A 13,599-nucleotide genomic window follows, 5' to 3' on the forward strand; every position below is an offset into this window, starting at 1 on the left:
ACAGGACAGCCTGTAGGGAGAACCACTGTTAGAGCTGGTGCTAAAGGGGAACGGAACAGGACAGCCTGTAGGGAGAACCACTGTTAGAGCTGGTGCCAAAGGGGAACGGAACAGGACAGCCTGTAGGGAGAACCACTGTTAGAGCTGGTGCTAAAGGGGAACGGAACAGGACAGCCTGTAGGGAGAACCACTGTTAGAGCTGGTGCTAAAGGGGAACGGAACAGGACAGCCTGTAGGGAGAACCACTGTTAGAGCTGGTGCTAAAGGGGAACGGAACAGGACAGCCTGTAGGGAGAACCACTGTTAGAGCTGGTGCTAAAGGGGAGCGGAACAGGACAGCCTGTAGGGAGAACCACTGTTAGAGCTGGTGCTAAAGGGGAGCGGAACAGGACAGCCTGTAGGGAGAACCACTGTTAGAGCTGGTGCTAAAGGGGAACGGAACAGGACAGCCTGTAGGGAGAACCACTGTTAGAGCTGGTGCTAAAGGGGAACGGAACAGGACAGCCTGTAGGGAGAACCACTGTTAGAGCTGGTGCTAAAGGGGAACGGAACAGGACAGCCTGTAGGGAGAACCACTGTTAGAGCTGGTGCTAAAGGGGAACGGAACAGGACAGCCTGTAGGGAGAACCACTGTTAGAGCTGGTGCTAAAGGGGAACGGAACAGGACAGCCTGTAGGGAGAACCACTGTTAGAGCTGGTGCCAAATGGGAGCGGAACAGGACAGCCTGTAGGGAGAACCACTGTTAGAGCTGGTGCTAAAGGGGAGCGGAACAGGACAGCCTGTAGGGAGAACCACTGTTAGAGCTGGTGCTAAAGGGGAACGGAACAGGACAGGCTGTAGGGAGAACCACTGTTAGAGCTGGTGCTAAAGGGGAACGGAACAGGACAGCCTGTAGGGAGAACCACTGTTAGAGCTGGTGCTAAAGGGGAACGGAACAGGACAGCCTGTAGGGAGAACCACTGTTAGAGCTGGTGCTAAAGGGGAACGGAACAGGACAGCCTGTAGGGAGAACCACTGTTAGAGCTGGTGCCAAAGGGGAACGGAACAGGACAGCCTGTAGGGAGGACCACTGTTAGAGCTGGTGCCAAAGGGGAACGGAACAGGACAGCCTGTAGGGAGAACCACTGTTAGAGCTGGTGCCAAATGGGAGCAGAACAGGACAGCCTGTAGGGAGAACCACTGTTAGAGCTGGTGCTAAAGGGGAACGGAACAGGACAGCCTGTAGGGAGAACCACTGTTAGAGCTGGTGCTAAAGGGGAACGGAACAGGACAGCCTGTAGGGAGAACCACTGTTAGAGCTGGTGCCAAATGGGAGCAGAACAGGACAGCCTGTAGGGAGAACCACTGTTAGAGCTGGTGCTAAAGGGGAGCGGAACAGGACAGCCTGTAGGGAGAACCACTGTTAGAGCTGGTGCTAAAGGGGAACGGAACAGGACAGCCTGTAGGGAGAACCACTGTTAGAGCTGGTGCTAAAGGGGAACGGAACAGGACAGCCTGTAGGGAGAACCACTGTTAGAGCTGGTGCTAAAGGGGAACGGAACAGGACAGCCTGTAGGGAGAACCACTGTTAGAGCTGGTGCTAAAGGGGAGCGGAACAGGACAGCCTGTAGGGAGAACCACTGTTAGAGCTGGTGCTAAAGGGGAACGGAACAGGACAGCCTGTAGGGAGAACCACTGTTAGAGCTGGTGCTAAAGGGGAACGGAACAGGACAGCCTGTAGGGAGAACCACTGTTAGAGCTGGTGCTAAAGGGGAACGGAACAGGACAGCCTGTAGGGAGAACCACTATCGTTCCTCTCCTGAAATAGAGGTCCGATTACCTTAAATTTGAATAAGCATAAAGCTAAACTATGTGAGTGAGCGTAGTGTGTGACTGAGAGGTAATGAGTGAACTGTGTGACTGAGAGGTGAAGAGTGAACTGTGTGACTGAGAGGTGGAGAGTGAACTGTGTGACTGAGAGGTGGAGAGTGAACTGTGTGACTGAGAGGTGAAGAGTGAACTGTGTGACTGAGAGGTGGAGAGTGAACTGTGTGACAGAGGTGGAGAGTGAACTGTGTGACTGAGAGGTGGAGAGTAAACTGTGTGACTGAGAGGTGGAGAGGGAACTGTGTGACTGAGAGGTGAAGAGTGAACTGTGTGACTGAGAGGTGGAGAGTGAACTGTGTGACTGAGAGGTGGAGAGTGAACTGTGTGACTGAGAGGTGGAGAGTGAACTGTGTGACTGAGAGGTGGAGAGTGAACTGTGTGACTGAGAGGTGGAGAGTGAACTGTGTGACTGAGAGGTGGAGAGTGAACTGTGTAATCATGTTGCTGTGCTGGTTCTTTTTTGTTGCGTACAGCCACTAAATGCAAAATATGAGCTTTTCCCGACTGCTCAGTGTGAAATTCAGTTATTAGCTTTGGCATGAACTACTATCAACTGTATATGGTAAAAGGATATGAAACATTCAGATCTGTGTTGACATAGGCTTAATCATGTGCAGTTACACAACCTCTAGAGCAGGGCTCTCCATCCCTGTTACTGGAGAGGGACCCTCCTGTAGGTTTTCGCTCCATCCCTGTTACTGGAGAGGGGCCCTCCTGTAGGTTTTCGCTCCAACCCTGTTACTGGAGAGGTACCCTCCTGTAGGTTTTCGCTCCATCCCTGTTACTGGAGAGGGACCCTCCTGTAGGTTTTCGCTCCAACCCTGTTACTGGAGAGGGACCCTCCTGTAGGTTTTCGCTCCATCCCTGTTACTGGAGAGGTACCCTCCTGTAGGTTTTCGCTCCATCCCTGTTACTGGAGAGGGACCCTCCTGTAGGTTTTCGCTCCATCCCTGTTACTGGAGAGGTACCCTCCTGTAGGTTTTCGCTCCATCCCTGTTACTGGAGAGGGACCCTCCTGTAGGTTTTCGCTCCATCCCTGTTACTGGAGAGGGACCCTCCTGTAGGTTTTCGCTCCAACCCTGTTACTGGAGAGGGACCCTCCTGTAAGTTTTCGCTCCAACCCTGTTACTGGAGAGGGACCCTCCTGTAGGTTTTCGCTCCATCCCTGTTACTGGAGAGGTACCCTCCTGTAGGTTTTCGCTCCAACCCTGTTACTGGAGAGGTACCCTCCTGTAGGTTTTCGCTCCATCCCTGTTACTGGAGAGGGACCCTCCTGTAGGTTTTCGCTCCATCCCTGTTACTGGAGAGGTACCCTCCTGTAGGTTTTCGCTCCATCCCTGTTATTGGAGAGGTACCCTCCTGTAGGTTTTCGCTCCAACCCTGTTACTGGAGAGGGACCCTCCTGTAGGTTTTCACTCCAACCCTGTTACTGGAGAGGTACCCTCCTGTAGGTTTTCGCTCCATCCCTGTTACTGGAGAGGTACCCTCCTGTAGGTTTTCGCTCCATCCCTGTTACTGGAGAGGTACCCTCCTGTAGGTTTTCGCTCCATCCCTGTTACTGGAGAGGTACCCTCCTGTAGGTTTTCGCTCCATCCCTGTTACTGGAGAGGTACCCTCCTGTAGGTTTTCGCTCCAACCCTGTTACTGGAGAGGGACCCTCCTGTAGGTTTTCGCTCCATCCCTGTTACTGGAGAGGTACCCTCCTGTAGGTTTTCGCTCCATCCCTGTTACTGGAGAGGTACCCTCCTGTAGGTTTTCGCTCCATCCCTGTTACTGGAGAGGGACCCTCCTGTAGGTTTTCGCTCCATCCCTGTTACTGGAGAGGGACCCTCCTGTAGGTTTTCGCTCCATCCCTGTTACTGGAGAGGGACCCTCCTGTAGGTTTTCGCTCCATCCCTGTTACTGGAAAGGGACCCTCCTGTAGGTTTTCGCTCCAACCCTGTTACTGGAGAGGGACCCTCCTGTAGGTTTTCGCTCCATCCCTGTTACTGGAGAGGTACCTTCCTGTAGGTTTTCGCTCCATCCCTGTTACTGGAGAGGTACCCTCCTGTAGGTTTTCGCTCCATCCCTGTTACTGGAGAGGGACCCTCCTGTAGGTTTTCGCTCCAACCCTGTTACTGGAGAGGGACCCTCCTGTAGGTTTTCGCTCCAACCCTGTTACTGGAGAGGGACCCTCCTGTAGGTTTTCGCTCCAACCCTAGTGGTACCTAACCTGATTCAGCTTATCAACCTTGTAATTATTAGAATCAGGTGTGCTGGATTAGGGTTGGAGAGAACTTACTGGACGGTAGCTCTCCGGGAACAGGTTTAGAGTGAAAACTTACTGGACGGTAGCTCTCCAGAAACAGGTTTAGAGTGAAAACTTACTGGATGGTAGCTCTCCAGAAACAGGTTTAGAGTGAAAACTTACTGGACGGTAGCTCTCCAGGAACAGGTTTAGAGTGAACACTTACTGGACGGTAGCTCTCCAGGAACAGGTTTAGAGTGAAAACTTACTGGACGGTAGCTCTCCAGGAACAGGTTTAGAGTGAACACTTACTGGACGGTAGCTCTCCAGGAACAGGTTTAGAGTGAAAACTTACTGGACGGTAGCTCTCCAGAAACAGGTTTAGAGTGAAAACTTACTGGACGGTAGCTCTCCAGGAACAGGTTTAGAGTGAAAACTTACTGGACGGTAGCTCTCCAGAAACAGGTTTAGAGTGAAAACTTACTGGACGGTAGCTCTCCGGAAACAGGTTTAGAGTGAAAACTTACTGGACGGTAGCTCTCCAGAAACAGGTTTAGAGTGAACACTTACTGGACGGTAGCTCTCCAGAAACAGGTTTAGAGTGAAAACTTACTGGACGGTAGCTCTCCAGAAACAGGTTTAGAGTGAAAACTTACTGGACGGTAGCTCTCCAGAAACAGGTTTAGAGTGAAAACTTACTGGACGGTAGCTCTGCAGAAACAGGTTTAGAGTGAAAACTTACTGGACGGTAGCTCTCCGGAAACAGGTTTAGAGTGAAAACTTACTGGACGGTAGCTCTCCAGGAACAGGTTTAGAGTGAACACTTACTGGACGGTAGCTCTCCAGAAACAGGTTTAGAGTGAAAACTTACTGGACGGTAGCTCTCCAGAAACAGGTTTAGAGTGAAAACTTACTGGACGGTAGCTCTCCAGAAACAGGTTCAGAGTGAAAACTTACTGGATGGTAGCTCTCCAGAAACAGGTTTAGAGTGAAAACTTACTGGACGGTAGCTCTCCAGAAACAGGTTTAGAGTGAAAACTTACTGGACGGTAGCTCTCCAGAAACAGGTTTAGAGTGAAAACTTACTGGACGGTAGCTCTCCGGAAACAGGTTTAGAGTGAAAACTTACTGGACGGTAGCTCTCCAGGAACAGGTTTAGAGTGAACACTTACTGGACGGTAGCTCTCCAGAAACAGGTTTAGAGTGAAAACTTACTGGACGGTAGCTCTCCGGAAACAGGTTTAGAGTGAAAACTTACTGGACGGTAGCTCTCCGGGAACAGGTTTAGAGTGAAAACTTACTGGACGGTAGCTCTCCAGGAACAGGTTTAGAGTGAAAACATACTGGACGGTAGCTCTCCAGAAACAGGTTTGGAGTGAAAACTTACTGGACGGTAGCTCTCCAGAAACAGGTTTAGAGTGAAAACTTACTGGACGGTAGCTCTCCAGGAACAGGTTTAGAGTGAAAACTTACTGGACGGTAGCTCTCCAGAAACAGGTTTAGAGTGAACACTTACTGGACGGTAGCTCTCCAGGAACAGGTTTAGAGTGAAAACTTACTGGACGGTAGCTCTCCAGAAACAGGTTTAGAGTGAACACTTACTGGACGGTAGCTCTCCAGGAACAGGGTTGGAGTGAAAACTTACTGGACGGTAGCTCTCCAGGAACAGGGTTGGAGTGAAAACTTACTGGACGGTAGCTCTCCAAGAACAGGTTTAGAGTGAAAACTTACTGGACATCAGCTCTCCAGGAACAGGGTTGGAGAGCCCTGATCTAAAGGCTTAGTCATCACTTGAGTTTAACAACGGGTGTAGGTTACATTGCAAGTGTCACGCCCTGACTTTAGTTTTATGTGCTTTCTTTATTATTTGGTTAGGTCAGGGTGTGACAAGGGGTGGTTTGTTTAGTTTTTGTATTGTCTAGGTTTTTGTCTTGTCTAGTTTTTTTGGGGTTATCTATGGGGATTTTGAATTGTCTAGGGGTATGTAGGTTTATGGTGGCTTGAGTGGGTTCCCAATCAGAGACAGCTGTTTATCGTTGTCTCTGATGGGGGAGCCTATTTAGGTTGCCATTTTACAAGTTGGTTTTATGGGTAGTTGTCCTTGTTTAGTTGCCTGTGAGCACTACGTTGGCTTCACGGTTCGTTTTGTTAAGTGTTCTTCGTTTAATAAATAGAAGAATGGATTCAAATCACGCTGCGCCTTGGTCCACTCCTTTAAACGGCCGCGACAGCAAGTATGTACGCACCCTTCGACCGTTGTGATATGCATTAATTGGCACAACCGTTGTTGACAAATGCATTGCATATCCGTTGTTCCACTTGAGTGTAGACTAAGCCTGTTGATGTTCCACTATGAATGTTAGTCACTCTAACTGTGATCTTAATTTGACTCAATACGAAGTCATACCTTAAGCCGACACTTTTCTCTGGTCCTTCCTGTTAGGGTAAGACGGCTTCACGTTCAGAAAAATGGAGGACCTAAGGCAATGGAATATTAGCATAAACTATGCGTGACTTAAAGATATCCACACAGTAAATGAAGTGATCACGTTTTATGAATGAGTTTACATTTGAATGAGATTACGTACCACCGTTTTCTACTCGGGCCACCCACAATGGTGACAGCTCTTGGTTTGCTGTGTGTTTAAAAACAACAACACATAGTTACACCATGAGCAATAACAGATATGGAAATCCTTCTCAATCTAAGTAATGTCTGTAAATGAATGAGATCAGGTGTGTCTCATCTGATTGAGAATTGCTAATACTACGTGTCTATTTTCTTTAGAAAACCTGCCACTGAACTACACACTACACTTCTCTATCTAGTGAGAATACACAGAACACTGTAGCTTTAATTCTGGCTGTCCATTGAATTGTGATTGTCCCATTGAAGTCAACATGACTTTTTCATGGGAGACCTGCTGGTATGGATAAAGGCTGAAGTATTTTCACTCTTTAAAGGTAGCTAGATAACCACACAAAAAAAGTGACATCACCACAGCTGCATGAATGTGTGACATGTGTAAAGGATGGTTTTGTTCTCTTTTAACATAAATATATGCCTTATAGAAGTAGGACATGTTAATCACAAAACATAGTGTGACTGCAGAAAAGCTGTTGTTAATCTAGGGTGTCGACTGTGCAAACCACAAGGTTGAGACAAGATGGAAAATGCTGAATAACAAGAAAACAGGAACGGAGGAATGAGTAGAAACTAACAAATCAGCTCAATCTTCACAAGAACCATTCCGGACATTTCAATCCTGAGTGCTGTGACTGGACACCACCGATAGGCTAGCAAGTTTAAACCACGCTAAGCCTCTACTGTGACAGGCCAACTCTAAAGTTGGAACTAACTCTGGAACAGTATAAAAGAAGATGTCTGTACTATTTCAGTCAGTTCTCTGCTTTACCCTGCGTGGTGATACAGTGAACCCGTATATACGAAAATTGCATTTACCATTCTGAGCTTATGTTAAATAAAAATACTTAAAGTATATTCGGTGACTTTGAATCACATTTTATCCTGATACCAGATTTGATTGACGCAACCTTTCACATGGTGACCCCGACGACGTGATCTGGTTGAAAGGACTTCGCTGGACATTGGCGTGCCAGCAAATTGACCATTACTGTTATCGAACGGAGTTTCTCACAAAAAAGACCGGTCAAAATTAAAAATAAAAAAAAAGGTAAGCAGATACCTATTGTGAAAAACTAAAGTTCTGCACATTGGCATTATCCAAATTTAGTTTTGTGAGATACCTGTTTGATATAAGTTACCAAAAGTTATTAGTTTATATTGGTAAAAAATCATAAGGACAAAGTGGTGAATGCAATTTTGACTGGCCAGGTATTCTATGATATAACGAACAAATGTGATGTACTGGGTGAGATGCCAAGCGTGTATGAATAAGGGTGAGATGCCCAATGGGCTATATGTCCAAAAGCATGAGTGAGGGTGGGGATTAATACAACAGTGAATGAAGTTTATTAAGGTGAGATGCCGAGTTTGTATGATGTAAGTTGAAGCTTACTGGTGTGAATGAAGATTTAGAGACGCTCAAATCGCATGAAAGAATTACACTTGATATTTCAGTAGGAGCTGGTATCAGTTTGAATGAGGTCAGGGACCTTCAGATGAGATGTCTGCGTTGTATTAACTGAAACTGCCACGTGACTGCAGTACATTAGATATTTCAGTTGGAGCTGGTATCGGTGAGAATGATTTTTAAACGGGCGCGGACATGAAATATGAAATTTCATTTGCATGAAATACGAGAAAAGTGATACAGTAAAGTACGTTAAGATTGGCCCTGAATTTATACAATTTATACAATTTATACAATTTATACAATTTATACATTCCCCATTGGGTGTGACTGTGATTAATTGAAAGGTATATTTGGCGAAAATAACCTTGTTTTTCCCTTTTAGTTAAACATTCAATCTGATCTAACTAGTGAGTGACACAGTTAAAGGAGTGTTTATATTGTTAGAATTATATTGTTAGAATTATAGAAAGTTAAGTGAGTCCATTTACATTGTTAGATTAATAGAAAGTTAAGTGAGCCCATTTAAGCCCTAAAAACCTCTGTGAACGTATATTCCTATGTAAACGCATATCCTGATTTGAACTGTACTAATCTATTAGAACATTTGCTAAAATTACCAAACCTGTATATTCAACATTTGACAATAATTACCAAATCCATATATTTAACCACAACGTTGAATCTAGCATTGGGTATTGTGGGAAATTTACTTTTTAACTTGATTGATGAGTATTAAGTAAGGTACATATTAGATATGGGGGACATGATACAAATTGTACATTCCCCACTGGGTGTGGCCGTGATTGACGGGTGGATTACCTTATTCTCCCGTGTCCAGTTAAATAATTACTGTTTCAGAGATAAGTATATTAATAAAAATAATAGAACAATTAGTTGAGCCCAATTTGAAACCTCAAAAGTATATTCCTATTTAAACTTACCCCAGGAGTCAAATAAAAACCCTATCATGGAGCACCAATATGTTGAAAAAGTGTTGAAGACATTGAAATCCACCTTAGAAATAAATGGCGGTAAAGAGGGAAAGGAAGGGAGAAAAACTATACAGAGAGTGGATAGAGGAAGGCAGTAGTAGTGCGCCTGACGGACTCCCGGTAGACGGGGAACCCGACAGGATATTGATATACCATAGAACATAGTTATAGTAATCAGATAACAGTAAGAAGCTCTGTTCCTCTTTCTGGCACACACATAGATCATAGAGACCAGATACATACCATAGAAATATATACACATAGATAGTGGTAAATGCTATAGTGACTAGGAACGGCAAGGATTTATCAAACATGGGTAGTAAATCCTCAAAGGAGGTCCCGGAATTAACCGGGGATAAGAGGTAAATCTAATTACCATAATGGAGAAAGAAGTACGAATTTGAGGTAGAAAAATTTGAATGTAGAAAAATTAGAATTAGTGATAAGGCAAATGCATAAGGAGATAATATAGGGAAGTAGACAGAGAAGTAGAGGGGCTAGACACCGCTAGGGTGTGGTTGTCTGAAGCCAGAATAAGAGAGGGAGAGAGAGAGTGGACAGACAGGAATCGAATAAGTATTGCTACTCTAGGGAAAGTTAGGAAAGATTTAACCGAACTAGGACAGGATTTAGCAAACTTATTGAGAAAGGGAATAGAGGTAGAGAAAGTGGAGAGAAGTGTATAGAGACAGTCAAAAGAAAAGCGCAGATAGTCATTTGAAACAGCAGGTCGAGGGTTAAATACCGGGCTGTCAATCCCGGGAAGAAAAAAAAAGGTTACAAGGTAAGGGGACATACAGAGAGAACGAGAGAGAGAATAAGTAGAATCCTTGCTGGGGAAACGTTTGGACCTTTAAAATAGGGCTATTTTCTGGGAATTGTCTCATCAGAGAATTATAATAATAGGGTTATTTGCGCCTCCAAATATCTCAGCCTTGGCACCGATAGACTAAAATTAATTCTGGTTGTAATTCAAATACTGATATGTTTTGCCGGGAGAGATACGGTTAGTTAGTGTTTGTTTAGGATATAAACTGAACGTTTTAATAGCTTGTTTAGGTTAAATTGAAAGACTAATCCATTCGAAATAATAGCGAGGCGATTTCGATGTGATACGTTGTGTTGCCTAAATGTTCTTCTGAAATAATGTATAGAGACTGGAGTCATATTTAAATTACTAAATCATAGAAGACAGTTAATAACGGAGAGATACGATAGAGTTGTGCCCATCGAAATGTTATTATTCTTATGGATTGACTGACATACGTTATAAATTTAGCGAGGTACATGGTGTTTTAAAAGTAGGAGTAGAGAAAGTTGGAAAGCGTGCGATAGATTTTAAAGGGACAGTGCACGTTTATCACAGTTATGTGTGTCTAAATGGCAGGGTATTCCTATCAAGCAAAATGGGGAGACTGTTTGAAGAGAGACTGAATGGGTTTTAGATATAACCATGAAGGAAATTTAAAACTAATGATTTGAGGGGGTACAATATAATTATTTTAAAAGTTTTTAGGTTTTGTTTGTAGTAAACGTTTGGGTTTGAGGGGATTTCCATGTTTCCCAGCGATAAGGTATCTTAAAGGAATACACTCACAAATGGAATATTAGAAGTTTTATTAAATACAGGTTTTATTTTGATAAAGGAAGGTTCTGGGAACCTGGATACAACATGCAGAAAATATTTGACTTTAATTTTTTTTTTTTTATAATAATACAAAATATATATGTTTAATGTAGTAAGGAACACTTCTTTGAAGTGGTGGTATGACTTATGACTTCTATCATAGCTTTCCATTGTGGTCTGATCAGCCTCATTGGAAAGCAATTTGGATGGAGAATCTAAGGTCATTGGTAATACTGAGTTTAAGGTAATTTAATACAACAAGGCGGTGAAATTGATATTATAGTGTATTATATTTTCTTAGATAAATACGGTGAGAAAATTAGTTAGGATACGTTTTTAGAAAAGGTAGACTCATGTTAAGTATTTAGGACATATTTTAACCCAACAGGGCAGGAAAAAAGATGAAGGTAGGAACATAGTAATTTTATAAGCATTAAATTTAATTATGAAAAGAAAAATGTTGCAGTTCTTAGGGATGGTAATTACTGTAGATAATGGATCCCATACTATGCAATATTGATAGGATGGAGATAACCTTAATTAACCTATGTAAGGACTTTAGAAATTGCCACCATAGACATGTTTTTTAATTCCATCAGTTCAGATAAAGGCAAACAGTGAGACACTGAGTTAATGTTTGGAAACAACACATAGTTGTTACTGACTGTTATGAGACAGAGCTACAGACAGATAGGGGAAAGGGCAGACAGAGGGGCCCTCCCCACACTGCTGAGACCTTGAAGGTTTGAGAGCAGAGAGGAGAAAGTTTAGCACAACAGGTTGAAATAGTAGCATTGACTAGGGCCTGTGAAATAAAAAAGGAGACCATACAAAGCAGTACAGAACTCTTAAAAGTAGATAAGACACTTGACAGAGAATTGTTAGATTTGCACCAGTATTGATACAAGGGCGGAGCCATGTATCAAAAGGGGGATGGAATAGGGCACTTTGTGGTGTGGCCTATTAGTTAATAATAAATAAATAAATTAAAAAATATATCGCGTTCCCAACTTACTTGGCGGACACGAGTATGGTAACTGAAATATTAGGTCAAGATATTATCCCTAGAATTGGTTTACTAGGATAATAATGGAGGACATTCTAGCTAATCAGATAGAACAAATAGAATGACAGAGTTAGGGACCAGAACAAGTAGGCAAAGAAGAAGATATAATCAGATAGAATAAATGAGAAATTGTTTGTTAACCAAACCTGTATGTCCAAGATTTTATGCACTACAGGTGAATTACAGGAAAAGGTGATTCATGCAATCCAGTCCATGAGGAGAATAGGTGGAATGCAGCCCCGTTGGGAGGGGCCATACCAAGTATTCCTGGTGACAGCCTTTGCGGTGAGAATAGCTGAAAGAGCTACCTGGGGGCATATCACACATTGTATTAGGGTAAGACACACTGACACTGTCGAACAATCACAGGGGTAGGAGCAGAACCAGAACCAACAGGGTACTGGGGGCCAACTCTCTACTGAAGATTCCCTTATACCCGACTTTTCCCCGCTGTGAGCGTTCATAGAAGTGAAAGTGTGGCTTGGCCTCTGGCTGATGATGTGTTCTCTGGGAGAGGGTGGGGCTTTACAGAACTGGTTGTTCTGAGCTGTTTGATTGTGGGAGCCATATTCCTGATACACCATGAGCCCCCGAGAAGGCTAAAGAGGGTAACCTAACCCATAATTTAGACGATGAGGATTTTGTATTAACCAAGGATCACTTAATCTGGATAAGCAGGGAAGAAATTGAGATATTTGTGGAACCAGAAGAATTGAGCCAAAATGTTTGGTTTTAACACCTGTGTATAGGAGGGTGCCAGTGTACCTGTGTAATGGGCATGGGTGTGCTTATTGGGATTACATGATTACAAATACGGGTCCTTATTGGGAATGGAGGAGGGGTTACCCGTACAGCATAGGGGACCCGACAAAAGTAGACAGGTTTTCCCTTATCTGGGGAAGGAGTGAGGGGCAGTCTGATGTTTGTAAAGGTGATGAAATCCTACAAACAATTAAGTCTGTCAAGCTCTCGGATACAGGAACATATACGCTGGGGATAGGGGTGTCGGGACACGACCTTATGGGTTCAATTGCCCTGAAGGTACTGCCGAAACCACCACCAGTTCCAACCGGACAGAGACAGATCCAGTCGAACGGCTCCACCACTCCAGGTCCAACTCTAAATCCACCAACTAAAGTATTGAACCCGGTGCAGGTAATAAATGTTAAGGATATCACAGACAGTGACCAATTAGGCACTGAAACTGGTTATGAGGGGAGGAAAAATATGTGGTTAGCCTACATGAGGTATACAGCTAAAACACTCAACAGAAAAGACTGTGTTATCTGTGGGCATGCTAGACCTGTTCTGGCAACACACCCTTTTGCTCTAGGCACGAATTCCAGGCACTAAACCGGAATGATGGTCTGTGGCATTTGTTGCCCATTATTGGCCCAGCTATTGTTGATGCTAAGCAAACTGCCTGAATCAATTATATTTACTATAATCAACAATGAGTTAACTACACCACACCGCACTTAAGGGGATGGCTGAACAATGGGAGGCTACCTCTAGAACTGCCAGACAGAATAGGCTAGCTTTGGACATGCTCCTTGCCAGTCAGGGAGGGGTCTGTAAAATGTTTGGGGAACAATGCTGTACTTTCATCCCTAATAACACCAGCCCTGATGGGAGCATTTCAAAAGCTCTAAGTAGTCTAGATAAACTATCTGTGGAAATGAAGGGCTTGGCTGGAGTGGAGGAGGGGGGACTGTTCTCCTGGCTGGGTGGCTGGTTCGGTAAGTATACTGCATTGATGGTT

The sequence above is a fragment of the Salvelinus alpinus genome, chromosome 12 (assembly GCF_045679555.1).
Source record: "Salvelinus alpinus chromosome 12, SLU_Salpinus.1, whole genome shotgun sequence".
In the NCBI taxonomy this organism is placed as follows: domain Eukaryota; kingdom Metazoa; phylum Chordata; class Actinopteri; order Salmoniformes; family Salmonidae; genus Salvelinus; species Salvelinus alpinus.